Here is a 27,782-nt window from a genome sequence, read left to right as displayed (position 1 = left end):
TCAGTGATCTATCTGGCCATTATACTCTGCCATCTTCTTCTTGAGGATGTAGGGGATTATGCTGTCTATGGAAACATTGCCAATGAGATCAGTAAAAAAAAGTTCTTCGGTTATGTTAGAGCTCATCAGCCTGAGGGCCAGCAGGCGGTTGAGAATCTGGACCAATCAGTAGGTGTCTTCTGAGTAGGTTTTCTGAAAATAATCCTCCATCTGTGCCTTTCTTGGAATTTTAAAATCTGGCTTGTGCTGGCCAAACCTGGATGATGGGGGGTAAAGAAAACTACAGCTTTTACACAACTCCTGAAGCTTCCAGATGTGCTCCACGACTTGCTTTATCTGCTTGCCAGAAAGTTTATCTTCCTGGATAACTTCTGCAGCTGATTGACTATGGCCACAAGGTAATGGAAAGACTCATGATCTGGGCCAGTCCAAGGGTGAAGAGCTCATTTCAGCAGGCTTGCAACAGGCTGGTTTTGCAGTCCTTCCCAAGTACCTGAAGGGCTGGGGTTGACCTGGCCCAGTGCATGGAGAGGAAAAGCAGGCAGAACGTAGACTTGCAGAGGTAGTACACGTTGAGGTACTCTAGAATTGGGCTGGTCATGTGATGTGAGTGTTTAAAAGGAGGAGGGCTTGGATCTGAATGATGAGTGTGGACTGGTCTCTACTGATGACATAGATGTTCCCTCCTCCACTGGTGTCTATCCCACCTGCCAGGCTTGGAGGCAAGGAGCTTTCTGCCGTATTAAGTGCTTTAGCGAAGGTATTACATGCCCGAGTAATCTCACTTGCAGATTGGTCCTCCTACCGTATTTCTGAAGCATCACCACTGTTAAGGGATTCACTTAGGTTGACAAAGGCGGTTACTCCATTTGCCAGTGTGCCCAGAGCTGCTTGTTTCAGCCTCGGAATCCGTGGTCAGGAGAAGGGTACCATCCTCATGTATGAAAGGCTGCATTCAGTTCACAAGCATCCCGGATCAAGACCTATTTGTCTTGATCTACTTTGTCTGCCACAAATGTGGGAGTGGCTATCAGAGGATTTCTGGATCCTTCTGGATAAAGATTTTTCTCAGTTGAAGCAGCACAATTGCTTGGTTTTTCCCTTTGCACTTCAAAGGGCTTCTGTTCACTAATCCCAAACTCCTAATTTATCCCTCCCCCGATCCTTCCCCTTTTCGTAGGTTTGTTTTCTATGTCTGTGAGTCTGGGACCTTTGATTGTGTACATCTGTGGAGGAGTGTTCACGGAGGATGCTTGTGGTTCATTACCTATACGTGGGCAGACTGCTGAAGTGTGATTTCTTGCACATAGCTTTCTTCCTCGTCAAATTCCACGTGTAAAACAGAGTACTCAGTAATGTTGTCTACACAGTAGATTTGTGACAGAGTTTTGGGGGCACTTGGGCTGTTGGTAGGTACCTTCATTAAATGGCTCTTAGTGTTTGAGGGCCGTTGCTCTGGGGAGACATGACACAATGTTATTCAAGAACCTTATTTCAGGGGCTTCCCTGGTGGTGCAGTGGTTGAGAGTCCGCCTGCTGATGCAGGGGACACGGGTTCGTGCCCCAGTCCGGGAGGCTCCCACATGCCACGGAGCAGCTGGGCCCGTGAGCCATGGCCGCTGAGCCTGTGTGTCTGGAGCCTGTGCTCCGCAACGGGAGAGGCCAAAACAGTGAGAGGCCCGTGTACCGCAAAAAAAAAAAAAAGAACCTTATTTCAGAATTACATAAACCCTCACTATAACTTGTATTACACACTAATGAAATACAAATACTCAAATAAAACATAATCTATGTTGATATGCATTTTGTGGTCTGTGTGTGTAATTAAAGTGATTGTGTATTAATCCTTCACATGCTCTTCTGAAGTCAGTGCACAGTTCCCATCCCTCTGAATTTGGGGACAGCAGGCTTTCCTTTTCATGAGTCAGCTGGTCAAGAAAGGTCAGAAGAGCTGAAGTAAGGAGACAGCGAGGGATTAGTCTATGACACTAATGACTCGACTGTATCATTTTTTTTAAATTTATTTTTTAGTTATTAATTTTTGGCTGCATTTGGTCTTTGTTGCTGTGCGCGGGCTTTCTCTAGCTGTGGCAAGCAGGGGCTACTCTTCGTTGCAGTGCACGGGCTTCTCATTGCGGTGGCTTCTCTTGTTGCGGAGCACGAGCTCTAGGTGAGCAGGCTTCAGTAGTTGTTGCTCGCGGGCTCAGTAGTTGTGGCTCGCGGGCTCTAGAGCGCAGGCTCAGTAGTTGTGGCGCACGGGCTTAGCTGCTCCGCAGCATGTGGGATCTTCCCGGACCAGGGCTTGAACCAGTGTCCCCTGCATTGGCGGGCAGATTCTTAACCACTGTGCCACCAGGGAAGCCCTCGACTGTATCAGTTTACCATTCTTTGGGGATCCGAAAGAGGAGGGGGTAGAAGGGAAGGTCTCAGGAAGAACAACTTTTTGCAGTTAAAACTATTACCACTTCCTCCTACATGATATTCCAAATCCTGACTACTCTGAGGATGTCACCCTATTTTGAAACTAACAGGGAAGGGAGAACCAGAAATGTGGAAAAGGATTAGAACATGACTTTAAGTGTCTTATAGGAAAGCATTTCTATTTTATTTCTTGAGAAAATGTAAACATTATCTTAAATAAAATAATTTAAACCTTTCAGTTGGAAATAGATGTTAAATGTATTTGTTAAATTGCTTATGATTCATTAATTCTCAAATATTAAATGTTAACCCATAAAAAGTTTTAAGTTTTAAAACTTTTAAAAGTTTTAAATCTAATGTTTTAAGAGAGGGGTTGGTTTTATGATCTGGAAACTTAATTTAATTTTTTATGAATGCAAAGTTCACTGAAGGTTTTCCTCTGGAACAGTTTCATAAAGAAGAGGACAGGACAAATATCTACAACTATTAATAGTCTCATATTGAAAAAGTTATTAGTATTTTAATAAAATCGATGCATTGTTTTGTGCTAATAATAACTAGAATACTTTAAAACTAGTTAAAGTTATTAGTAATTTAATAAAATCAATACATTGTATTGTACTAATAATAACTGGAAACTTTAAAACTAGTTTCTATTTTTTGTGTCATCTTTTCAAAGGATTTTTTGTTCTGTTTGGTTTGTATTAAATTTTTAACGTTTCTTGCTTTGAAACAATTTCAGATTTACAGAAAATTCACAAAAGTAGTGCAAAGATCTATAGAGCTCTGTATATCCTTCAGCCAGATTTTCAAAATGTTGATATTGTTCATATTTGCATTCTTTTACTCTCTGTCTCTCTACATGCACACAAACACACACACACATACACACACACAAATACATACACATACATTGACTGTGGGTTTTAGTTTTTCCTGAACTACTTGAAAATAAGTTGCATACATGATGCCCTGTAACCCTTAATATTTAGAGTGTATTTACAATGCAAAAATCAAAATTATGAAATTGACATTCATCTAACATGACGATATAATCCACACATCCCACTCAAAGTTTGCCTATTTTCTCCAAAATTTCCTTTATGAGTTCAAGATCCAACCCTGGATCATGCATTGCATTTAGTTGTCACTCCAACTTGGAACAGTTTCTAAATCTTTGTCTTTCATGACTATAACGTTATTTTAAAAATTTTAATTTTCTATTTTGTTATTATAAAAAGTACTTTTCAGGCTTCCCTGGTGGCACAGTGGTTAAGAACCTGCCTGCCAATGCAGGGGACACGGGTTCCAGCCCTGGTCTGGGAAGATCCCACATGCCACGGAGCAGCTAAGCCTGTGCACCACAACTACTGAACCTGTACTCTAGAGCCTGTGAGCCACAAGTACTGAGCCTGCATGCTGCAACTAATGAAGTCCACACGTCTAGAGCCCGTGCTCCACAACAAGAGAAGCCACCACAATGAGAAGCCTGAGCACCGCAACAAAGAGTAGCCCCTGCTTGCTGCAACTAGAGAAAGCCCATGCACAGCAACAAGGACCCAACGGCAGCCAAAATAATAATAATAATAAATAAATAAATAAATAAAATTTTTAAAAAAGTTCTTTTCCCTATATTGTTTGTCCAAAATATATATTTTTTTACATCTTTATTGGAGTATAAATGCATTACAATGTTGTGTTAGTTTCTGCTGTACAACAAAGTGAATCAGCTATATGTATACATATATCCCCATATCCCCTCGCTCCTGTGTCTCCCTCCCACCCTCCCTATCCCACTCCTCTAGGTGGTCACAAAGCACCCAGCTGATCTCCCTGTGCTATGCAGCAGCTTCCCACTAGCCATCCATTTTACATTTGGTAGTATATATACATCAATGCTACTCTCTTACTTCATCCCAGCTTCCCCTTTCCCCCCACCCTCGTGCCCTCAAGTCTGTTCTCTACGTCTGTGTCTTTATTCCTGCCCTGCCACTAGGTTCATCAGTATTGCTTTTTAAAATTTCATACATATACATTAGCATATGGTATTTGTTTTTCTCTTTCTGACTTACTTCACTCTGTATGACAGACTCTAGGTCCATCAAACTCACTACAAATGACTCAATTTTGTTCCTTTTTATGGCTGAGTAATATTCCATTGCATATACGTGGCACATCTTCTTTATCCAATCATCTGTTGATGGACATTTAGGTTGCTTCCATGTCTTGGCTACTGTAAATAGTGCTGCAATGAACATCGTGGTACATGGCTCTTTTTGAATTATGGTTTTCTCAGGGTATATGCCCAGTAGTGGGATTGCTGGGTTGTATGGTAGTTCTATTTTTACTTTTTTAAGGAACCTCCGTACTGTTCTCCATAGTGGCTGTATCAATTTACATTCCCTCCAACAGTGCAGGAGGGTTCCTTTTTCTCCACACCTTCTCCAGCATTTATTGTTTGTAGATTTTTTGATGATAGCCATTCTGACCCATGTGAGGCAATACCTCATTGTGGTTTTGATTTGCATTTCTCTGATGATTAGTGATGTTGAGCATCTTTTCATGCATTTGTTGGCCAACTGTATGTCTTCTTTGGAGAAATGTCTATATAGGTCTTCTGCCCATTTTTGGACTGGGTTGTTTGTTTTTGTGATATTGAGCTGCATGAGCTGCTTGTATATTTTAGAGATTAATCCTCTGCCAGTTGCTTCATTTACAAATATTTTCTTCTATTCTCAGGGTTGTCTTTTTGTCTTGTTTATGGTTTCCTTTGCTGTGCAAAAGCTTTTAAGTTTCATTCGGTCCCATTTGTTTATTTTCGTTTTTATTTCCCTTACTCTGGGAGGTGGGTCAAAAAGGATCTTGCTGTGATTTATGTCATAGAGTGTTCTGCCTATGTTTTCCTCTAAGAGTTTTATAGGGTCTGGCCTTACATTTAGGTCTTTAATCTATTTTGAGTTTATTTTTGTGTATGGTGTTAGGAAGTGTTCTAATTTCATTCTTTTACATGTAGCTGGACCATAACATTTTTGAAGAGTAAATACCAGTTACATTAGAGACTCTTTCTTCATTTGGAGTTGCCTGATGTTTCTTCATAATTTATGCATTTTGGGCAAGAATTGTCTTATCTGTTTACATTTGTATTTTTGTATATGTTACATAAGATAGATAATTTGTCAGTAGTGTAGAACATGTGTATAATTTATAAACAAATAAAAGGAGCTACATGCTTAAACGTTTTTTTACTGATGGTGATACATGGAGATAAAGGCTTGGAGGCTGCTCTACTAAGTGTTAAGGAGGATAACCAGACACAGTCTAGGAGCTGGAGCCTAGAAAGAAGAGAATGGGCATTTCAACTGGGGAATTGTGGGAGCCCAGGAGCTTTGAGCTGCTGAATTATCCTGGTTCTGAATAAGTATGCAATTTAAGCCTCGCATCATTGCGTGATCAGATACTTTAATTAAAAAACCTGGTTTAACATTTTGTGATGTAGAAATTCAAAAGCCTATGTTTTCAATTTATTTAGATACTTGATTTTATTGGCTGTCATGGTTGAAAAAGTTCTTCCAACAATATGTTAATCCAAATGGAAAAAGCATATCTTTGACTATGCTTTCCAAATTGTAATTGTCATTGTTTAAAGCTAATTCAAAATTACTTAAATATTATTGTTAAAAAATAACTAGGAAATTTTTATCTAGTGAAGGTTTATAATTTTAAAAGTTTTAACATCTAGGTCTTTTTTTCTTTTTTAAAAAAATTGAAGTGTAGTTGCTGTACAATATTATATGTTATAAGTGTACAACATAGTGATTCACAATTTTTAAAGGTTATACTCTATTTACAGTTATTATAAAATATTGGCTATATTCTTTGTGTTTTACAATATGTCCTTGTAGCTTATTTTATACCTAATAGTTTGCACCTATTAATCTCCTACCCTTATATTGCCCCTCCCCCTTCCCTCTCCCCACTGATAACCACTGGTTTGGTCTCTATATCTGTAAGTCTGCTTCTTTTCTGTTATATTTACTAGTTTGTTGTATTTTTTAGATTCCACATATGTGTGATATCATACAGTATTTGTCTTTCTCTGTGTGACTTATTTCACTTAGCATAATGCCCTCCAAGTCCATCCATGTTGCTGCAAATGGCAAAAATTCATTCTGTTTTATGGCTGAGTAGTATTCCACTATATATATATCACATTATCTTTATCCATTCATCTGTTGATGGACATTTAGGTTGCTTCCATACCTTGTCAACTGTAAATAATGCTGCTCTGAACACTGAAGTGCATGTATCTTTTTGAAAGAGTTTAACATCTAGGTTTAACATGCACTGAAACTATTGAAGCTTTTTCACAAGTTGAAACAATTTTCCAGGTTTCTTAAGTGTGCATGCATTAGAGTTTTTTAGGCTACCTAAGTTCTGGAAACAACATGTAAAAAAAAAATGGTTCAGATGAACCTAGGGGAGGACAGGAATAAAGACACATGTAGAGAATGGACTTGAGGACACGGGGAGGGGGAAGGGTAAGCTGGGACGAAGTGAGAGAGTAGCATTGACATATATACACTACCAAATGTAAAATAGATAGCTGGTGGGAAGCAGCTGCATAGCATAGAGAGATCAGCTCAGTGCTTTGTGACCACCTAGAGGGGTGGGATAGGGAGGGTGGGAGGGAGACACAAGAGGGAGGGGATATGGGGATATATGGATACGAATAGCTGATTCACTTTGTTATACAGCAGAAACTAACACACCATTGTAAAGCAATTATACTCCAATAAAGATGTTAAAAAAAAGTAGCTATGTTTTCGTCTATTGTTAGACTGAATTTTTTGTGGTGTGTCACATCCTTGTGTCTTCTAGTTGTCACTATAGCCAAGGTCAGCACATTTGGATCTCTTGATTTCTTTGTAAGAGGCAAATGAAGAACTCGTCTTTCAGTTGGCCAGTTCTTTCAGGCATTTTGCCACAGTCTCTCCTTCAATCCTCTGCATGGTGGCTTTGGTGGACGCCGTGGGGCACTTCCCCCAGCCCTTCATGTCATGTTGATGGCTGGCAGGTCATCCTCTAGGTACAGCTCTCAGTGGAAGAAAGACGCCTCACCCAAGGTCACATCCCCTCCCAGGGGCAGCTCTCATTCAATAACAGGTCGGGTCTGGATTAAGGGCTGAGCCAGCTTGTGGCGAGATGGGACCACATTGAGGGGCCATCCCAGCTCCAGAGCTACACAGGGGATTGGTTGAGGACCTTGTGGGAACTTCATCTCAGTTCAATTTCTCCTTCTGCCTAATCCTGCCTCCTTCACTTCCCCACAGTTGGTCCTAAGGGCATTCTCCAATAAAATTTCTATGTGATATTCTTTCTCAGAATCTGCTTCTCAGGGAACCTGATCTAAGAAAGTTACCCTCTCTACAAGAATGCAAAGAGTCCCTACATTTTAAAATGTCTTGTTTTTATAAGTCTAACCTCACCCACGACATCCTGTAGCACTTTGCTGTCTTATGGCTTCACCATCTTTGCTGCCAATAGCTTGCCTGTGAATGATAGAGGGAATGCATTTCATGTGGGGTACTTTATCTGTACCTTTGCTTGGGAATTTCTAAAATTCCAATTCAAGTAGTTTCCTGCTCTTTTCCATGTATTGTAATCTTTCTAAAAGAAGTTATTAATAACTGAGGGAAAATATTATTTCGTCCTCTATTGTGTCCCACAAAAAACAGTTCTTCGTGTATTTTGTTATTGGAAACAGAATCCAGAAAATACCATAAGCTGAAATGTGTTAGAAACATCAGTGCTTCATCCAAATATATAGCAAACCTTCAACACTATGTAATTTGTTCCAACATTTGTTTCTTTACTCTTCTGTAATGCTTTCCATGTATCATCCAACAATATTTGGCTGACAAAGATATACATTTTGGGTTTCACCATATGCTTTTTTTGGTATTATTTCAGCCTTTAACTGTGACAGAACAAGTGTTTCCCCAATGAATGTGGCTCTGATTTGTAAAATACCTTTGCTTTAAAATGAGAAACCTCAAAAGAAACTTCTAAATATTTATTACCACATTTCATGACACTTTGTAAAATTCCATATGTAGTGTTGCATGATTTTATAAATCCCTGAAAAATCGTAATGGTTTTTCTTCAGGTTTGAGGTGCATCATTTTAACACAGTCTATTAATGTTTATGGCATCATGCTACCACTTGCTATGTCTATCTCTGGCAATATGGCAAACCAGATTACCCAGAAAGCTTCCTGCTAGAAAACACTTGCACATGTTAGAGGAAATATGAAAAGATATCATTTTAAAATGTGTAACTGAGCCAGAAAACGTGTAAGGACATTTCCAATGGGCTAAAAATGAAGTATAAACTGAACTCCAGAGCCAAACCACACTGGAAGCCTGGGAATGGGATCAGGAGACGGTAACATGGAATCCTTGTCTCAGTCACATAGAGGTTCATCTTAGGACCTACACAAGCATAGGTGATAATGACTTGGGAATTCTATGAGTTTAAAGGTTGCATTTGAGACCCCCATGGAAAGCTGGGGCCTTTTTTTTTTTTAAATAAATTTATTTATTTATTTTTTGGCTGTGTTGGGTCTTCGTTTCTGTGTGAGGGCTTTCTCTAGTTGTGGCAAGCGGGGGTCACTCTTCATCGTGGTGTGCGGGCCTCTCACTATCGCAGCCTCTCTTGTTGCGGAGCACAGGCTCCAGACGCGCAGGCTCAGTAGTTGTGGCTCACGGGCCTAGTTGCTCCGCGTCATGTGGGATCTTCCCAGACCAGGGCTCGAACCCGTGTCCCCTGCATTGGCAGGCAGATTCTCAACCACTGTGCCACCAGGGAAGCCCAGAAAGCTGGGGCCTTTGAAGATGCACACTAGAAAACTTATCCAGTGGTGCAGAATGGTGTCTAAAGGACATTTGTATGTCTTCATTTAGATTTTAGATAGAAAAAGTCTTTCCTGAAAATTCACAACTATATCCCTATCCTCACCCAGAGTTGGGATTGAAATCTTTCTAGCTGTATGGTTCTGGAAACTTCAAGTCAATAAATTAACGTTAAAGAGCTCCGAGCCTGTGAAAGAGGTAGGCTTTTGGCAAAGTAAATGTAAAACCTCTCAGGAGGAGTACCCTCCATCCAGATAGCATGAGATACCCACCAAGAGAGTCCAAAAGAGTCCTGAAGAGCTCACAATACAAAATTACAAAGCACATAAGGAAACCCTGTACCACCATTGTGAGTCAGCATGGTCAATAAGCAGCAGTAATGTACTCTCAAGAGCTTCAGGTAAGAGAACTACTGAAGAGTAAGGATTAAATAAGGATGCCTAAAATAGTGAGCTTCAAGGACGCCTCCCAGAGCTTTAGGAAGGATGGAGCTGAGACTTACTGAGATGGGAAAGACTTAAGGAGGAAAGGAGATTTTTTTTGGTAGGGGTGGGGGTAGAAATCAGGAGTTTGGATTTTTACATCATAGTTTTGAGATATCTATTAGCTATTCAAGAAATGAGACTTTTACAGGCAGCTAGATCTATCTATCTATCTATCTATCACTTTACCTATCTATCCATCCATCCATTTACCTATCAGTTATCTCTAACTCTTTCTATATCTATCTATGTATATATATCCAGACTTCCTAGTATGGAAATTTGGCATATAATTGGCATCTGTTGACTCCTCCCATTACATTTTCTTCCAGTTCCCCACAGGTATTGGGCCCTCTTTTGGCCCTTCGAATGCCAGGGACTCTCAATTGTTGTTGCATATAAAACTACCTGGAGGAGATTTAAAAAATTCTGATGCCCGGGTTGCATCCTATTATGTTTATCAGCATGTCTGGGGGGTGGAGCCAGGCATCAATACTTTAAAAAAACTTGTTTTTTTTTCCAGTTTTATTGAGAAATAATTGACACACATCACTGCATAAGTTTAAGGTGTACAGCATGATGTCTTGATTTACATATGTTGTAAAATGATTATTGCAATACGTTCATCTAACATCCATCGTCTCATATAGATACACTATAAAGAAAAGAAAAAAGAAAAGAAAAAGGGAAAAAAAATTCTTGTGGTGAGAATTCCTAGGATTTACTCTCAACAAATATCATGTATATTGTATAGCAGTGTTAACCAGAGTCATCATGTGGTACATTGCATCCTAGTACTTATTTATCTTATAACTGGAAATTTGTACATTTTGACTACCTTCCTCCAATCCTTCCCCCTCCTCCCTCTGCCTCATGTAACCACATGTCTGATTTTTTTCTATGAGTTTTTTGTTGTTGTTGTTTGTTTTGTTCTGTTTTTCTTTCTTTCGTTTTTAGATTCCACATATAAATGAGATCATACAGTATTTGTCTTTCTCTGACTTATTTCACCTACCATAACAACTTCAAGTTTCATACATGTTGTTACAAATGATAGGATTTCCTCATTTTTTTTATGGCTGAATAACATTCCATTACATATATACCACAACTTCTTTATCCATTCATCCATTGATGGACACTTAGGTTGCTTCCTAAGTATTTCAGCTATTGTAAATAATGCTGCTGTGAATATGGGGGTGCATATATCTTTTTGATTTAGTGGTTTCATTTCCTTTGGATATATTCCCAGAAGTGAAACTGCCAGATCATATGGTAGTCCAATTTTTAATTTTTTGAGGAAACTCCATATTGTTTTCCACAGTGGCTGCACCAATTTACATTCCCACCAACAGTGTACAAGGGTTCCCTTTTCTCCACATCCACACCAGCATTTGTTATTTCTTGTCTTTTTGATGATATCTCATTGTGGTTTTAATTTGCATTTCCCAAATGACTAGTGATGTTAAGCATCTTTTTATGTACCTGTTGGCCTTTTATATACCTTTGGAAAAATGTCTGTTTAGGTTCTTTGCCCATTTTTAATTGTTTTTTTTTAAACTATTGAGTTGTATGAGTTCTTTATATATTTTGGATATTGACCCCTCATCAGATATATATCTTTTCCTTCTTTTCCTAATTGTGAAACCAATACACAAAGAAACATAATTGGAGGAAGGTGGTCAAAAGGTACAGACTTCCAGTTATAAGATAAATAAGCACTAGGATGTCATGTACAGCATGATGACTATGGTTAACACTGCTATATAATATACAGTTAACCCTTGAACAAGGCAGGGGTTAGGGACACCTACCCCCCCACACAGTGGAAAATCTAAACGTAACTTTTGACTCCTTAAAACCTTAACTACAGGACTTCCCTGGTGGTGCAGTGGTTAAGAATCCGCCTGCCAATGCAGCGGACACGGGTTCGATCCCTGGTCTGGGAAGATCCCACATGCTGTGGAGCAACTAAGCTCGTGCACCACAGCTGCAGAGCCTGTGCTCTAGAGCCTGCACACCACAACTACTGAGCCTGCATGTCACAACTACTGAAGGCCGCACACTTAGAGCCTGTGCTCCACAACAGGAGAAGCCATCACAATGAGAAGCCTGCGCACCACAACGAAGAGTAGCCCCCGCTCTCCACTGCTAGAGAAAGCCCATGAGCAGCAACGAAGACCCACCACAGCCAAAAATAAATAAATAAATAAATTAAAAAATTAACTACTAATAGACTACTATTCACCTGAAGCTTAACCAGTCCCATAAGCAGTTGATTAACACATATTTTGTATGTTCTATGTATTATATCCTGTATTCTTGTAACAAGGTAAGCTAGAGGAAAGAAAATGTTATTAAGAAAATCATAAGGTAGAGAAAATACATTTACAGTACTGCACTGTATTTATCGATACTCTTAGGTTTGTGTCTGTCTACAAGATCATCTGTCTGTCAGTACCTACAGCAATATTGTCTTATGTGATGCAATACACTGTAGACGTTATGCTTATGACTAACACTAAACTTCAAAGTGAAAAGGTAATGTGAAAAATAAATTTATGTTTATTTAGAGGTATATCAGTTCATGCATTGATATTGAAGCAGTAGCAACATGATTGCTTTATGGTAGCCTAGTGTAATCAGTTGTTTCACAGTAGCCTCGCCTGTACAATAATGAATGAATCATTGTAAAATTTTTATGGCATACAGTATTATAGTCATATTCATAATATAGTAATGGAAACATTGTTACATTTAAAAAAACCACTTACCTGTGATGATAGGCTGATAATGCAATTTCTCCAATTACAAGAGAGAGACATACTGTACTGTAATGTAATTCTTTTTTTATTTTTTTTTTGTGGTATGCAGGCCTCTCACTGTTGTGGCCTCTCCCGTTGCAGAGCACAGGCTCCAGACGCGCAGGCTCAGCGGGCATGGCTCACGGGCTTAGCTGCTCCGCGGCATGTGGGATCTTCCCGGACCCAGGCATGAACCCGTGTCCCCTGCATTGGCAGGCGGACTCTCAACCACTGCACCACCAGGGAAGCCCCCTAATTCTTTGAAAGCAAAGTTATAAAACAGTAAGAAAACTAACACATTATTCATTTTATATTAAATATCACTCACCTTGTGCCTATGTAAAACAGGCTATTCACTTCAAGTTTTGCACATGATATTCTACATGTTTATTTTTGTATATTTATTAAAAAATATCTGCTTATAAGTGGATCATACAGTTCAAACCCATGTCGTTCACAGGTCAACTGTCCAGGGAAGTTAAATGAGTAGATCCTGAGAGCTCTCATGACAAGGAAAAAATCTTTCTTGTCTTTTTTTGCTTTCCCTTAAAATAATTTGTTTTTTATTGGAGTATAGCTTGTTTGCAATGTTCTGTTAATTTCTGCTGTACAGCAAAGTGAATCAGTTATACATGTAGATGTATCCACTCTTATTTAGATTCTTTTCCCATATAGGTCATTACAGAGTATTGAGTAGAGTGCCCTGTGCTATACAGTAGGTATCTATTAGTTATCTGTCTTATATACAGTAGCATGTATGTGTCAATACCACTGGGCATATTCTGGAGAAAACCATAATTCAAAAAGATACATGCACCCCAATGGTCATAGCAGCATTATTTACAATAGCCAGGACATGGAAGCAACCTAAATGTCTGTTGACAGAGGAATGGGTAAAGAAGATGTGGTACATATATACTGTGGAATACTACTCAGCCATAAAAAAGAATGAAATAATGCCATTTGCAGCAACATGGATGAACCTAGAGATTATCACACTAAGTGGAGTAAGTCAGACAAAGACAAATATCATACTGCTTATTTGTGGAATCTAAAAAAAATAGTACAAATGAATTTATTTGCTTTCCCTTTTTATTGTATCAGTATGAGATGATGGATGCTAACTAAACTTGTTGTAATTATTTTACAATATGTGTAAGTCAAACCATTATGCTGTACACCTTAAACTTATACAGTAATGTATATCAATGATATTTCGATACAGCTGGAAAGCAAAGTACGTAGAAAGCATGAAGTATTTGCTATCCTGTCACTCAGAAAAAAAAATCAACCTTTTTGGCTTACACTTTTCTAGTGTTTATATGGAAATAATAATACTACACAGTGTCTTATAAAACGCCCAGGATCTGCCCTCCTCATCCATTTCTGACATGTTTTCTGCTCGTTGTTCTTCCAGCATGAGCGCCCCCTGGCCCCATTGCTGTCACTTATGCACTCCAGGCACACTGTATCTTCAGGCCCTTGTCCTGGCTCTTTCCCAAGTGCGACTGATTTCCGAGAGACACCAGTGAGCAGCAGCTGGAAGCGAGACCTTAGTTCCCTGACGCGGGATTGAACCCTGGTCGTGGCAGCGAGGGTGCCGAATCCTAACCACGGGACAACGAGGGCCAGTGGCTAGTCTGAGCTCCTGTCCTTGTCTGCCTTGAAAAAACTAATTCTGACAAGGAGACGGAAGGTAGAGAGGAACGAAAGGTGTTTATTACAAAAGCAGTGTACCTGCCGACAGATGCACAGGTGAGCTCGGAGAAAAGTCGCGCCTTTGGGAAGTTTAAATCATTTATAGAGGGGTAGTCTTCCCGGTCTTTGTTTCCATCTGGCTAATCATCTTGCTTTGTTCTTTGACTCAGGGCCCCCCCTTTGGACCCCCGAGGAGCCTTTCTGTGCTTATGCAGTCAAGGCCTCCCTGGCCCCAAGGATGAGAAATACGTGACGTCTTGATCTTTTACCCAAGCAGGGTTTAGCTCCTCTCTGCCCCTGCCATGATTGTTATTTTAAAGTGTTCACTGGAGACAAAGTCCAGCTATTTACCTTGTTCCTGTTGTTATTTCCATCTCGAAGTGTAAACAGGGGGCTGGTTGTAAACGTCTAGCCTGGAGCCCATCTATCTCCTGCCTTAGAACCATCTCCCTAAATACCCCTCACCCTCACCCCTCATCTGAGATCTTTGCTCAGATCTCACATTCTCAAAATAGCCCAGCCTGACAGTCCTATTTAGATCCAAAACCCACTCCACACTTCCTTAAACCCACCACTTCTGGGCCTCCTTAGTCTGCCCCACTCTGCTTTCCTTCACAGAATTCAGGATTTTCTAACATACTGGAGAACATACTTATTTAATTCCATCTATTGTTTATTGCCAGGTTGCTTCCCCCAGACCCCCTTCTAGAATGTAACTCTTTAAGGCCAAAGGATCTTTGTGAGTATAACAGTGATTGGCAGCTGGTAGATGGGCAATACACATTTGCTGAAGGGATGAATGAATAGATAACTGTAACTAAAAGTCACACACTGTGACATGCTGTTTTGTAGCCTTAGTGATAGACTTAGTTTTAAACTTAGCCATATATTGCGTCCATCTCGTCCCATAAATCAGTATTCTTTGACATGGCTATATCCCTGAAAGGTTTCATGATTTATTTCAAACTGTTTCTGTTTGCTTTGTTAAGTACAAACATCAGTAAAGATTTGAAGCAAGGCTAGGGAAGAGCTGACCACACCCATTCATTACATGTATTCATATTTATTTGTTGAATAAATGAATATATATTTTATTGTATAAATATGAAATATTTTAATAAATATTATACTTTATATGCTTCAAATCATAGGCCATACCTATTCATTATTATATATATTGGTATATATACATCTTATGAAAAACTGGTAGTGGAGAAGCTGAGGGAATAAAGAATTGAATTATATATTGAAATAATATTCTTGCAGGTAGGAGACATATGGGACTTAACTTTTTTCTCACCAGTCATTGGCTATAGCAGAAGCTCTCTCCAGCTCTGATTGGGGTTATCCCTTTCTCACTGAAGTGGAGGTGTCTGTGACAGCAGCTGCCCCTCTCCCGTAGGAGAGCAAACCCAGCAGCTTCCCTTCCCCCTGCCTCTGCCCCCCGTTTCCATGGGTGGCCGGTCCTCTGGTGGAAGACAAAATGACTCCAGACTAAAATGCACATTTTATTCTTAGATATCATTTTCAGATTTGGGGGGAAATGGTGTGTCACGGGGAAGAAAGAAGCAAAGACTCTTGTGATTAATGGAGGGAATTCCATTTTGCCTCTGGTCCTTTCCTTTGTTCCTGGGTTAGGCTTATTCTCCCCTCTCCATTGTTCTGCTGCTGACTGTTGTGATTGTGTGACCTCCTATGGCTTTTTCATCTGTTTGCCAGTGTGGTTCACTCATTCCAAACAACAGCAGAGACATAAGGAACTGTAACTCAGACTGGAAAAATGGCCAGCCTTTCTTATTGTTCTTCTTTGGCATTTGTGTTGTTTTTAATTACTCTTTCTTGCTAATTATCCTGGTGACATTCCTCCGAAGCTGCAAAAACTTGCCATGGGACCCCAAACCCCTCTCAACCTTCTGCTGCTTCTGTTTTTTTTGTTTGTTTTTTTTGCCGCACCGTGTGGTTTGTGGGATCTTAGCTCACTGACCAGGGATCAAACCCGTGCCTCCTGCAGTGGAAGCACAGAGTCCTAACCACTGGACTATCAGGGAAGTCCCTCAACCTTCTTATTGACAGTGATAGTATGCTCTCAAAGGAAGAGCAGGCAGGCTCAAGTGAGTAGCTGCGCTGAGTTTCTTTGGCAAGCTGGTTATGTGGGGGGCAGAAATGAAGGGACAGAACATTCATTGGGGAGGGAGGAGTTTGGGGGTCGTATTCCCTGATTTTCATGCCAGTTCCACCTTCCCGAGGGGAGGAGGGATTTGTGTCCTCATTTAGCCTTGATGGGAAGTGTCACAGCAGTGGTGCATGATGGGAACCTCTTATCTGCAAGGCTAATTTTATTGTAATGAGGGCATAGTGAGCAAAAGGTTACTTTCAGACGCTGGAGATTCCTGCCTTTTCCCACCTTCCTTTGCCTCCAGGACACTTATCACCCCCAAATGTGTGGTTTCCTGTCAGTCTGGAGGTTCCTGCTTTCCTCTGTCTGCCCAAGGACCCCTGTTGTTGACAAGATATGTGGTTTCCTGACACCTGGCCCATTCCTCCCTTTCTCTGCTTGTATCTAGCTACCTGCCTGCTGTAACATTCCCCCCCCCCCCCCCCACCGCCAAGGAGTCTGGACCCTTAAAATATTTTAAGGGCACGGGTGAGACGGGAATAAAGACACAGACCTACTAGAGAACGGACTTGAGGATATGGGGAGGGGGAAGGGTAAGCTGGGACAAAGTGAGAGAGTGGCATGGACATATATACACTACCAAATGTAAAATAGATAGCTAGTGGGAAGCAGCCGCATAGCACAGGGAGATCAGCTCAGTGCTTTGTGACCACCTAAAGGGGTGGGATAGGGAGGGTGGGAGGAAGATGCAAGAGGGAGGAAATATGGGGATATATGTATATGTATAGCTGATTCACTTTGTTACACAGCAGACACTAACACACCATTGTAAAGCAATTATACTCTAATAAAGATGTTAAAAAAATATTTTAAGGGTCAAGGGTCAATAGTCCCTCTTCTGTAAGTGCTTCCAGCTGAGCATGGGCATTGTCCTTACCTGAGGGTCCAGATCTCTTTGCTTTTCTGTCAGAGAGAGGGGTCTCGGGGTTGTTTATAGTGGCAGAGGTGGTTAGTGGGGAGTAGAAGGAAGCAGCAACCTTGTCCAGTGGGTGTTGATGGTCCCCATCCTCAGGTGGGATGTGTTGAAATCCTGATGCATCGTCATTTAAAGATGGAGATTTTTGAAGCCGTGGTGTTTTTTCTTCTCCCTTGGCACCTCAAGTTTTGATACAGCAGCTGTAACAGGGAGGAACTGGAGTACATCTGAATATAGTTATTAGTTATATTAAACATTAGTTTGGAATATTGTCTACTCCCTGCATCGGCTTTCTCTTGTGTATTGTTAACCATTATCATGTTTTTATTGTGAGTTTTAGTTTTGTTTATTCCAGTCACTAGATTCTTCCACCAGATAGTGACATTCCCCGCTGTTGGATATTGGCAGTCTGGTTGGTGTCTGTCACCCACCTGTGATTACTAAAAATTAGACTGTGATTGTAGTATGTTTCATTAAGCCATCTTAATTTTTGTCCCTGGATGCTAATATCAGAAAAACCGAGGCTAGCTTTGCCTAAAAGCTGAAATACCCTTTCCTCTAATTTGGAGGCGGGTGTCTGTTCCAGAGAATTTGGCCCCCAGTTGGTTCCTGCCCCAGTTCTTCCTTCCTTACTGGGTGGTAAATGAGAACCCAGCATATTTTGCTGTTACCCCATCAGGTCGCCCAAGGAAGCAGGAGTCCTAAAAGATGTAGGTCCTCTGGGGAGGTGCGGTTGCCAGGGCAGATCCAACAGTCAGATGAGTTAGTAACTTTAGCAATGGCATTCATGGAGTTGGACAGAGCAGCGGTCCCCAACCCTTTTGACACCAGGGGCCGGCTTCGTGGAAGACAGTTTTTTCACGGACTGGGAGGTGGGGGGATGGTTTCGGGATGATTCAAGTGCATTACATTTATTGTGCACTTTATTTCTATTATTATTACATTGTAAAATATAATGAAATAATTATACAACTCACCATCATGCTGACAGGATGTGAAGCTCAGACGGTACTGCGAGCGATGGGGAGCGGCTGTAAATACAGATGAAGCTTCACTCGCTCACCCGCCGCTCACCTCCTGCTGTTGGGGACCCCTGGCATAGTGGATGTTTGTCAACTGGAGCTGTGCTGATGTGAACAACAAGGAGGACCCTTAGTGTGGGTGTGGTTAAAGGAGACGTGACTTCATGAGAAGCAGAAGAGCAGAGAAATGGAGAGTTTACTGGAAATAGAGGGTATTGATGCCTGGAAGGGAGATTATTAGCCTCCTTTAAGTGATTTTTATAGGGGTGACAAATTTTGTTTTCCTGGGATTCCCTGACCCCAGACCTGTGGATCTGTTTTTTAATTTCTGGGGGAATATTTTGTGTCCTGTATAATACATAGAGCAGACAAAAATATTCCCTGGTTTTGGTTTTCGGGGAGAGTAAGTGTTGCCCCCCAAGACTGGGAGAAAATCTCTTTCCAATAATGGGCTGGGGCATTAGGCATGACAAGAAACTCGTGAGTTATAAGTGTCTTTCCCCAGGTGCAGGTTAGAGGGGTGGTGAAATGTTTTACCTTTGGTTTTCCTTCTACCCCAACAATAGAGCCGATTTCAGGGGCAAGGGGCCCAGCATGAGAAGGCAGGACAGAGTAAGTGGCTCCCATGTCTACTAGAAACTGGACAAGTTTACCTGCCACGTCAATGGTCACCCATGGTTCCTCCTGTGTGATGATGACTGTCTTCTCGGGAGCCTTGGGAGGTCTCAGGTCCCCCAGTCAACCATTGCCATGACTGGCATCGGGGACCTTCCTCACTCCCTTCGGAGCTGGGGGCATTCCCTCCTTCAGTGGCCCATCTTCTTGCAGAGTGGGCATGGCTTCTTGGGTGTAGGCTTGTTGCAGGAAGGGGGACCCTTCCAGGGCCCGACAGCGGGCTCTTCTCTAACACTCGGAAATGAATTGTCTGAGGAGACACATGTGCTGACAAAGCAGGAGATGTTATTGGGAAGGGGGACCCAAGCAGAGAGCAGTAGGGTAAGGGAACGCAGGAGAACTGCTCTGCCACGTAGCTCACAGTCTCGGGTTTTATGGTGATGGGGTTAGTTTCTGGGTTGTCTCTGGCCAATCATTCAGACTCAGGGTCCTTCCTGGTGACGTGTGCATTGCTCAGCCAAGATGGATTCCAGCAAGGAGGATTCTGGGAGGTTGGTAGGACATATGGACTTATGGACTGGTGTCTCCTCTCTCCTTTTTACCTTTGCCGAATTCTTCCGGTTGGTGGTGGCTTGTTAGTTCCGTGTTCCTTACCAGGATTTCCTGTCGTAAAATAACTCATGCGGATGATTACTGTGGTGCCTGGCCAGGGTGGACGGTTTCAGTCAGTGGTTTCCCTAACAGGCTGGGACCTGCGTCCTGAGCATTCCTTGCTCCAGTGTTTGGGGCTCCCACAGCTAAAACAGGCTCCCTTTCCTGGCGGGGGTCTTCAGAGAGTACTTTTGGGGTGACCAGGAGGTGAATTTTTTTTTTTAAAAAACATCTTTATTGGAGTATAATTACTTTACAATGGTATGTTAGTTTCTGCTTTATAACAAAGTGAATCAGTTATACATATACATATATCCGCATATCTCTTCCCTCTTGCGTCTCCCTCCCTATACCACCCCTCTAGGTGGTCACAAAGCACCAAGCTGATCTCCCTGTGCTATGTGGCTGCTTCCCACTAGCTCTCTATTTTACATATGGAAGTGTATATATGTCCATGCCACTCACTCACTTTGTCCCAGCTTACCCTTCCCCCTCCTCTTATCCTCAAGTCCATTCTCTAGTAGGTCTGCATCTTTATTCCCATTTTGCCCAAGTTCTTCATGACAATTTTCTTCTTTTTTTAAGATTCCATATATAAGTGTTAGCATACAATATTTGTTTTTCTCTTTCTGACTTACTTCACTCTGTATGACAGACACTAGGCCCATCCACCTCACTACAAATAACTCAATTTTGTTTCTTTTTATGCCTGAGTAATATTCCATTATATATATATGCCACATCTTCTTTATCCATTCATCTGTTGATGGACACTTAGGTTGCTTCCATGTCCTGGCTATTGTAAATAGTACTGCAATGAACATTGTGGTAAATGACTTTTTTTTTGTGTGTGTGTGTGTGGTACGTGGGCCTCTCACTGTTGTGGCCTCTCCCATTGCAGAGTACAGGCTCCAGACGCACAGGCTCAGAGGCCATGGCTCACGGGCCCAGAAGCTCCACAGCATGTGAGATCTTCCTGGACCGGGGCACAAACCCGTGTCCCATGAATCGGCAGGTGGACTCTCAACCACTGCGCCACAAGGGAAGCCCATGACTGTTTTTGAATTATGGTTTTCTCAGGGTATATGCCCAGTAGTGGGATTGCTGGGTCACATGGTAGTTTTATTTTTAGTTTTTTAAGGCACCTTCATACTGTTCTCCATAGTGGCTGTATCAATTTACATTCCTACCAAGTGTAAGAGGGTTCCCTTTTCTCCACACCCTCTCCAGCATTTACTGTTTGTAGATTTTTTGATGATGGCCATTCTGAGTGATGTGAGATGCTATCTCATTGTAGTTTTGATTTGCATTTCTCTAATGATTAATGATGTTGAACATTCTTTCATGTGTTTGTTGGCAAGCTGTATATCTTCTTTGGAGAAATGTCTATTTAGGTCTTCTGCCCAATTTTGGATTGGGTTGTTTGTTCTTTTGATATTGAGCTGCATGAGCTGTTTGTAAATTTTGGACATTAATCCTTTGTCAGTTGCTTCATTTGCAAATATTTTCTCCCATTCTTAGGGCTGCCTTTTTGTCTTATTTATGGTTTCCTTTGCTGTGCAAAAGCTTTTAAGTTTCACTAGGTCCCATGTGTTTATTTTTGTTTTTATTTCCATTCCTCTAGGAGGTGGGTCAAAAAGGATCTTGCTGTGATTTATGTCATAGACTCTCCTGCCTATGTTTTTCTCTAAGAATTTGATAGTGTCTGGCCTTACATTTAGGTCTTTAATCCATTTTGATTTTATTTTTGTGTATGGTGTTAGGGAGTGTTCTAATTTCATTCTTTACATGTAGCTGTTCAGTTTTCCCAGCACCACTTACTGCAAAGGCTGTCTTTTCTCCACTGTATATTCTTGCCTCCTTTATCAAAGATAAGGAGACCAGACATGTGTGGATTTACCTCTGGGCTTTCTATCCTGTTCCATTGATCTATATTTCTGTTTTTCAGCCAGTACCATACTGTCTTGATTACTGTAGCTTTGTAGTATAGTCTGAAGTCAGGGAGCCTGATTCCTCCAGCTCCGTTTTTCGTTCTCAAGATTGCTTTGGCTCTTCGGGGTCTTTTTTGTTTCCATACAAATTGTGAAATTTTTTGTTCTAGTTCTGTGAAAAATGCCAGTGGTAGTTTGATAGGGATTTCATTGAATCTGTAGATTGCTTTGGGTACTATAGCCATTTTCACAATGTTGATTCTTCCAATCCAAGAACACGGTATATCTCTCCATCTATTTGTATCATCTTTAATTTCTTTCATCAGTGTCTTATAATTTTCTGTATAGAGGTCTTTTGTTGCCTTAGGTAGGTTTATTCCTAGATATTTTTTTCTTTTCATTGCAATGGTAAATGGGAGTGTTTTCTTAATTTCACTTTCAGATTTTTCATCATTAGTGTATAGGAATGCAAGAGATTTCTGTGCATTAATTTTGTATCCTGCTACTTTACCAAATTCATTGATTAGCTCTAGTAGTTTTCTGGTAGCATTTTTAGGATTCTCTGTGTATAGTATCATGTCATTTGCAAACAGTGACAGCTTTCCTCCTTCTTTTCCAATTTGAATTCCTTTTAATTCTTTTTCTTCTCTGATTGCTGTGGCTAAAACTTCCAAAACTATATTGAATAAGAGTGGTGAGAGTGGGCAACTTTGTCTTGTTCCTGATCTTAGTGGAAATGATTTCAGTTTTTCACCATTGACGATGTTGGCTGTGGGTTTGTCATATATGGCCTTTATTATGTTGAGGTAAGTTCCCTCTATGCCTGCATTCTGGAGGGTTTTTATCATAAATGGGTGTTGAATTTTGTCGAAAGCTTTCTCTGCATCTATTGAGATGATCATATGGTTTTCCTCCTTCAATTTGTTAATATGGTCTATCACATTGATTGATTTGCATATATTGAAGAATCCTTTCATTCCTGGGATAAACCCCACTTGATCATGGTGTATGATCCTTTTAATGTGCTGTTGTATTCTGTTTGCTAGTATTTTGTTGAAGATTTTTGCATCTATGTTCGTCAGTGATATTGGCCTGTAGTTTTCTTTCTTTGTGATATCCTTGTCTGGTTTTGGTATCAGGGTGATGGTGACCTCGTACATTGTGTTTGGGAGTGTTCCTCCCTCTGGTATATTTTGGAGGAGTCTGAGAAGGGTAGGTGCTAGTTCTTCTCTAAATGTTTGATAGAATTTGCCTTTGAAGCCATCTGGTCCTGGGCTTTTGTTTGTTGGAACATGTTAAATCAGTTTCAGTTTAAGTGCTTGTGATTGGTCTGTTCATATTTTCTATTTCTTCCTGGTTCAGTCTTGGCAGGTTGTGCATTTCTACGAATTTGTCCATTTCTTCCAGGTTGTCAATTTTACTCGCATATAGTTGCTTGTAGTAATCTCTCATGATCCTTTGTATTTCTGCAGTGTCAGTTGTTACTTCTCCTTTTTCATTTCTAATTCTATTGATTTGAGTCTTCTCCCTTTTTTTCTTGGTGAGTCTGGCAGATGGTTTATCAATTTTGTTTATCTTCTCAAAGAACCAGGTTTTAGTTTTATTGATCTCCGCTATCATTCCCTTCATTTCTTTTTCATTTATTTCTGATCTGATCTATATGATTTCTTTCCTTCTGCTAACTTTGGGGTTTTTTGTTCTTCATTCTCTAACTGCTTTCAGTGTAAGGTTAGGTTGTTTATTTGAGATGTTTCTTGTTTCTTAAGGTAGGATTGTATTGCTATAAACTTCCCCCTTAGAACTGCTTTTGCTGCATCCCATAAGTTGTGGGTCATCGTGTTTTCATTGCCATTTTTTTCTAGGTATTTTTTGATTTCCTCTTTGATTTCTTCAGTGATCTCTTGCTTATTAAGTAGTGTGTTGTTTAGCCTCCATGTGTTTGTATTTTTTACAGATTTTTTCCTGTAATTGATATCTAGTCTCATAGTGTTGTTGTCAGAAAATATACTTGATACAATTTCAATTTTCTTAAATTTACCAAGGCTTGATTTGTGACCCATGATATGATCTATCCTGGAGAATGTTCCATGAGCACTTGCAAAGAAAGTGTATTGTATTGTTTTTGGATGGAATGTCCTATAAATATCAATTAAGTCCATCTTGTTTAATTTATAATTTAAAGCTTGTGTTTCCTTATTTATTTTCATTTTGGATGATCTGTCCATTGGTGAAAGTGGGGTGTTAAAGTCCCCTACTATGATTGTGTTACTGTCGATTTCCCCTTTTATGGCTGTTATTATTTGCCTTATGTATTGAGGTGCTCCTATGTTGGGTGCATAAATATTTACAATTGTTATATCTTCTTCTTGGATCGATCCCTTGATCATTATGTAGTGACCTTCTTTGTCTCTTCTAATAGTCTTTGTTTTAAAGTCTATTTTGTATGATATGAGAATTGCTACTCCAGCTTTCCTTTGATTTCCATTTTCATGGAATATCTTTTTCCATCCCCTCACTTTCAGTCTGTATGTGTCCCTAGGTCTGAGGTGGGTGTCTTGTAGACAGCATATATACAGGTCTTGTTTCTGTATCCATTCAGCCAGTCTATGTCTTTTGGTTTGAGCATTTAATCCATTTACATTTAAGTTAATTATCGATATGTATGTTCCTATTCCCATTTTCTTAACTGCTTTGGGTTTGTTATAGTAGGTCTTTTCCTTCTCTTATGTTTCGTGTCTAGAGAAGTTCCTGTGACATTTGTTGTAAAGCTGGTTTTGTGGTGCTGAATTCTCTTAGCTTTTGCTTGTCTGTAAAGATTTTACTTTCCCTCCCAAATCTGAATGAGATCTTTGCTGGGCAGCGTAACCTTGGTTATAAGTTTTCCCCCTTCTTCACGTTAAATGTGTCCTGGCACTCCCTTGTGGCTTGCAGAGTTTCTGCTGAAAGATCAGCTGTTAACCTTATGGGGATTCCCTTGTATATTATTTGTTGTTTGTCCCATGCTGCTTTTAATATTTTTTCTTTGTAATTATTACTTTTAAAAACATTAAGTAATTAATTAATTATTGGCTGTGTTGGGTCTGTATTTCTGTGCGAGGGCTTTCTCCAGTTGTGGCAAGTGGGAGCCACTCTTCATCGCGGTGCACGTGCCTCTCACTGTTGCAGTCTCTCCCATTGTGGAGCACAGGCTCCAGAGGCGCAGGTTCGGTAGTTGTGGCTCATTGGCTTAGTTGCTCTGTGGCATGTGGGATCTTCCCAGACCAGGGATCGAACCCATGTCCCCTGCATTGGCAGGCAGATTCTTAACCACTGCGCCACCAGGGAAGCTTTGTAATTAATTTTTGATAGTTTGATTAATATGTGTCTTGGCGTGTTTCTCCTTGGATTTATCCTGTATGGGACTCTCTGTGCTTCCTGGACTTGATTAACTATTTCCTTTCCCATATTAGGGAAGTTTTCAACTATAATCTCTTCAAATATTTTCTCAGTCCCTTTCTTTTTCTCTTCTTCTTCTGGAATCCCTATAATTCAAATGTTGGTGTGTTTAATGTTGTCCCAGAGGTCTCTGAGCCTGTCCTCAATTCTTTCATTCTTTTTTCTTTATTCTGCTCTTCAGTAGTCATTTCCACTATTTTATCTGCGAGGTCACTTATCTGTTCTTCTGCCTCAGTTATTCTGCTATTGATCCCTTCTAGAGAATTTTTAATTTCATTTATTGTGTGTTCATCACTGTTTGTTTGCTCTTTAGTTCTTCTAGGTCCTTGTTAAATGTTTCTTGTATTTCCTCCCTTCTATTTCCAAGATTTTTGTTCACCTTTACTATCATTATTCTGAATTCTTTTTCAGGTAGACTGCCTATTTCCTCCTAATTTGTTAGGTCTGGTGGGTTTTTATCTTGCTCCTTCATGTGCTTGTGTTTCTCTGTCTTCTCATTTTGGTTAACTTACTGTGTTTGGGGTCTCCTTTTCTCAGGCTGCAGGTTCGTAGGTCCCATTGTTTTTGGTGTCTGCCCCCAGTGGCTAAGTTTGGTTCAGTGTGTTGTGTAGGCTGCCTAGTGGAGCGGACTAGTGCCTGTGTTCTGGTGAATGAGGCTGGATGTTGTCTTTGTGGTGGGCAGGTCCATGTCTGGTGGTGCGTTTTGGGGTGTCAGTTGCCTTATTATGATCTTAGGCAGCCTCTCTGCTAATGGGTGGGGTTGTGTTCCTGTCTTGCTAGTTGTTTGGCATAGGGTGTCCAGCACTGTAGTTTGCTGGTCGTTGAGTGGAGCTGGGTGTTGGTGTTGAGATGGAGATCTCTGGGAGATTTTCACCATTTGATATTATGTGCAGCTGGGATTTCTCTTGTGGACCAATGTCCTGAACTTGTCTCTCCCACCTCAGAGGCACAGCCCTGACGCCTGGCTGGAGCACCAAGAGTCTGTCCTCCACACAGCTCTGAATAAAAGGGAGGAAAAAAAGGAAAGAAAGAAGAAGATAAAATAAAGTAAAATTAAATTAAATAGTTATTAAAATAAAAGTTAAAAATAATTATTATAAAAAGTTTTTCTAAAGTAATAAAAAAAGAAATAAAGATAGAAGACAGCAACCAAACCAAATAAGAAATCCACCAATGATAAGAAGCACTATAAAGCATACTAAACAAACAAACAAACAACAAAACAAACGGACAGACAGAGCCCTAGGACAAATGGTATCAGCAAAGCTATACAGACAAAATTACACACAGAAGCATACGCATACACATTCACAAAAAGAGAAAAAGGGAAAAATATATGTATATCGTTGTTCCCAAAGTCCACCTCCTCAATTTGGGATGATTCATTGTCTATCATGTATTCCACAGATGCAGGGTACATCAAGTTGATTGTGGAGATTTAATCCGCTGCTCCTGAGGCTGCTGGGAGAAATTTCCCTTTCTCTTCTTTGTTCACACAGCTCCCGGGGTTCAGCTTTGGATTTGGCTCTGCCTCTGTGTGTAGACCGCCGGAGGGTGTCTGTTCTTCGCTCAGACAGGATGGGGTTAAAGGAGCTGCTGATTCGGGGGCTCTGCTCACTCAGGCCGGGGGGAGTGAGGGGTACGGATGGGGGGTGAGCCTGTGGCGGCAGAGGCTGGCGTGACATTGCACCAGCCTGAGGCTCGACGTGTGTTCTCCTGGGGAAGTTGTCCCTGGATCCCGGGATCCTGGCAGTGGCAGGCTGCACAGTCTCCTGGGAGGGGAGGTGTGGAAAGTGACCTGTGCTTGCACACAGGCTTCTTGGTGGCGGCAGCAGCAGCCTTAGCGTCCCATGCCCGTCTCTGGGATCCGCGCTGTTAGCCGCGGTGCGCGCCTGTCTCTCGAGCTACTTTAAGCAGCGCTCTTAATCCCTTCTCCTCGCGCACTAGGAAACAAAGAGGGAAGAAAAAGTCTCTTGCCTCTTCGGCAGCTCCAGACTTTTTCCCGGACTCCCTCCAGGCCAGCCGTGGTGCATTAACCCCCTGCAGGCTGTGTTCACGCTGCCAACCCCAGTCCTTTCCCTGCGCTCCGACCGAAGCCCGAGCCTCAGCTCCCAGCCCCGCCCGACCTGGCGGTGAGCAGACAAGCCTCTCGGACTGGTGAGTGCCAGTCAGCCCTGAACTTCTGTGCGGGAATCTCTCTGCTTTGCCCTCCGCACCCCTGTGGCTGCGCTCTCCTCCACGGCTCCAAAGCTTCCCCCCTCCACCACCCGCAGTCTCCGCCCGCGAAGGGGCTTCCTAGTGTGTGGAAACCTTTCCTCCTTCACAGGTCCCTCCCACTGGTGCAGGTCCCGTCCCTATTCTTTTGTTTCTGTTTATTCTTTTTTCTTTTGCCCTACCCAGGTACGTGGGGAGTTTCTTGCCTTTGGGGAGGTCTGAGGTCTTCTGCCAGCCTTCAGTAGGTGTCCTGTAGGAGTTGTTCCACGTGTAGCTGTATTTCTGGTGTATCTGTGGGGAGGAAGGTGAGCTCAGCGTCTTACTCTTCCGCTGTCTTGAAGCTCCTCCCAGGAGCTGTTTTAGGTCTTGTCATGATGGCTGCCAGAAGCCTGGCTTTCTGTCTTTGCTTTCTTAAGTCACGCTGTTCCTTCCTCTCCTCTTCAGCCTGGTCTCTATTGTTAAAGACTGTATCAGTAAGAAGGTTGAGGGGGTCTTGCGGCCCCAT

At 41.3% G+C, this 27,782-nt stretch overlaps 1 pseudogene; it reads right to left on the bottom strand.

Annotated features, from left to right (window-relative positions):
• On the bottom strand, nucleotides 1-27,782 carry LOC137225577 (nuclear receptor subfamily 2 group C member 2 pseudogene; annotated as a pseudogene).

This window comes from Pseudorca crassidens, chromosome 5, assembly GCF_039906515.1.
Source record: "Pseudorca crassidens isolate mPseCra1 chromosome 5, mPseCra1.hap1, whole genome shotgun sequence".
Classification (NCBI taxonomy): domain Eukaryota; kingdom Metazoa; phylum Chordata; class Mammalia; order Artiodactyla; family Delphinidae; genus Pseudorca; species Pseudorca crassidens.
The sequence above is the reverse complement of the archived record's forward strand: the minus strand, read 5'-3'. Positions and strand labels throughout refer to the sequence as shown.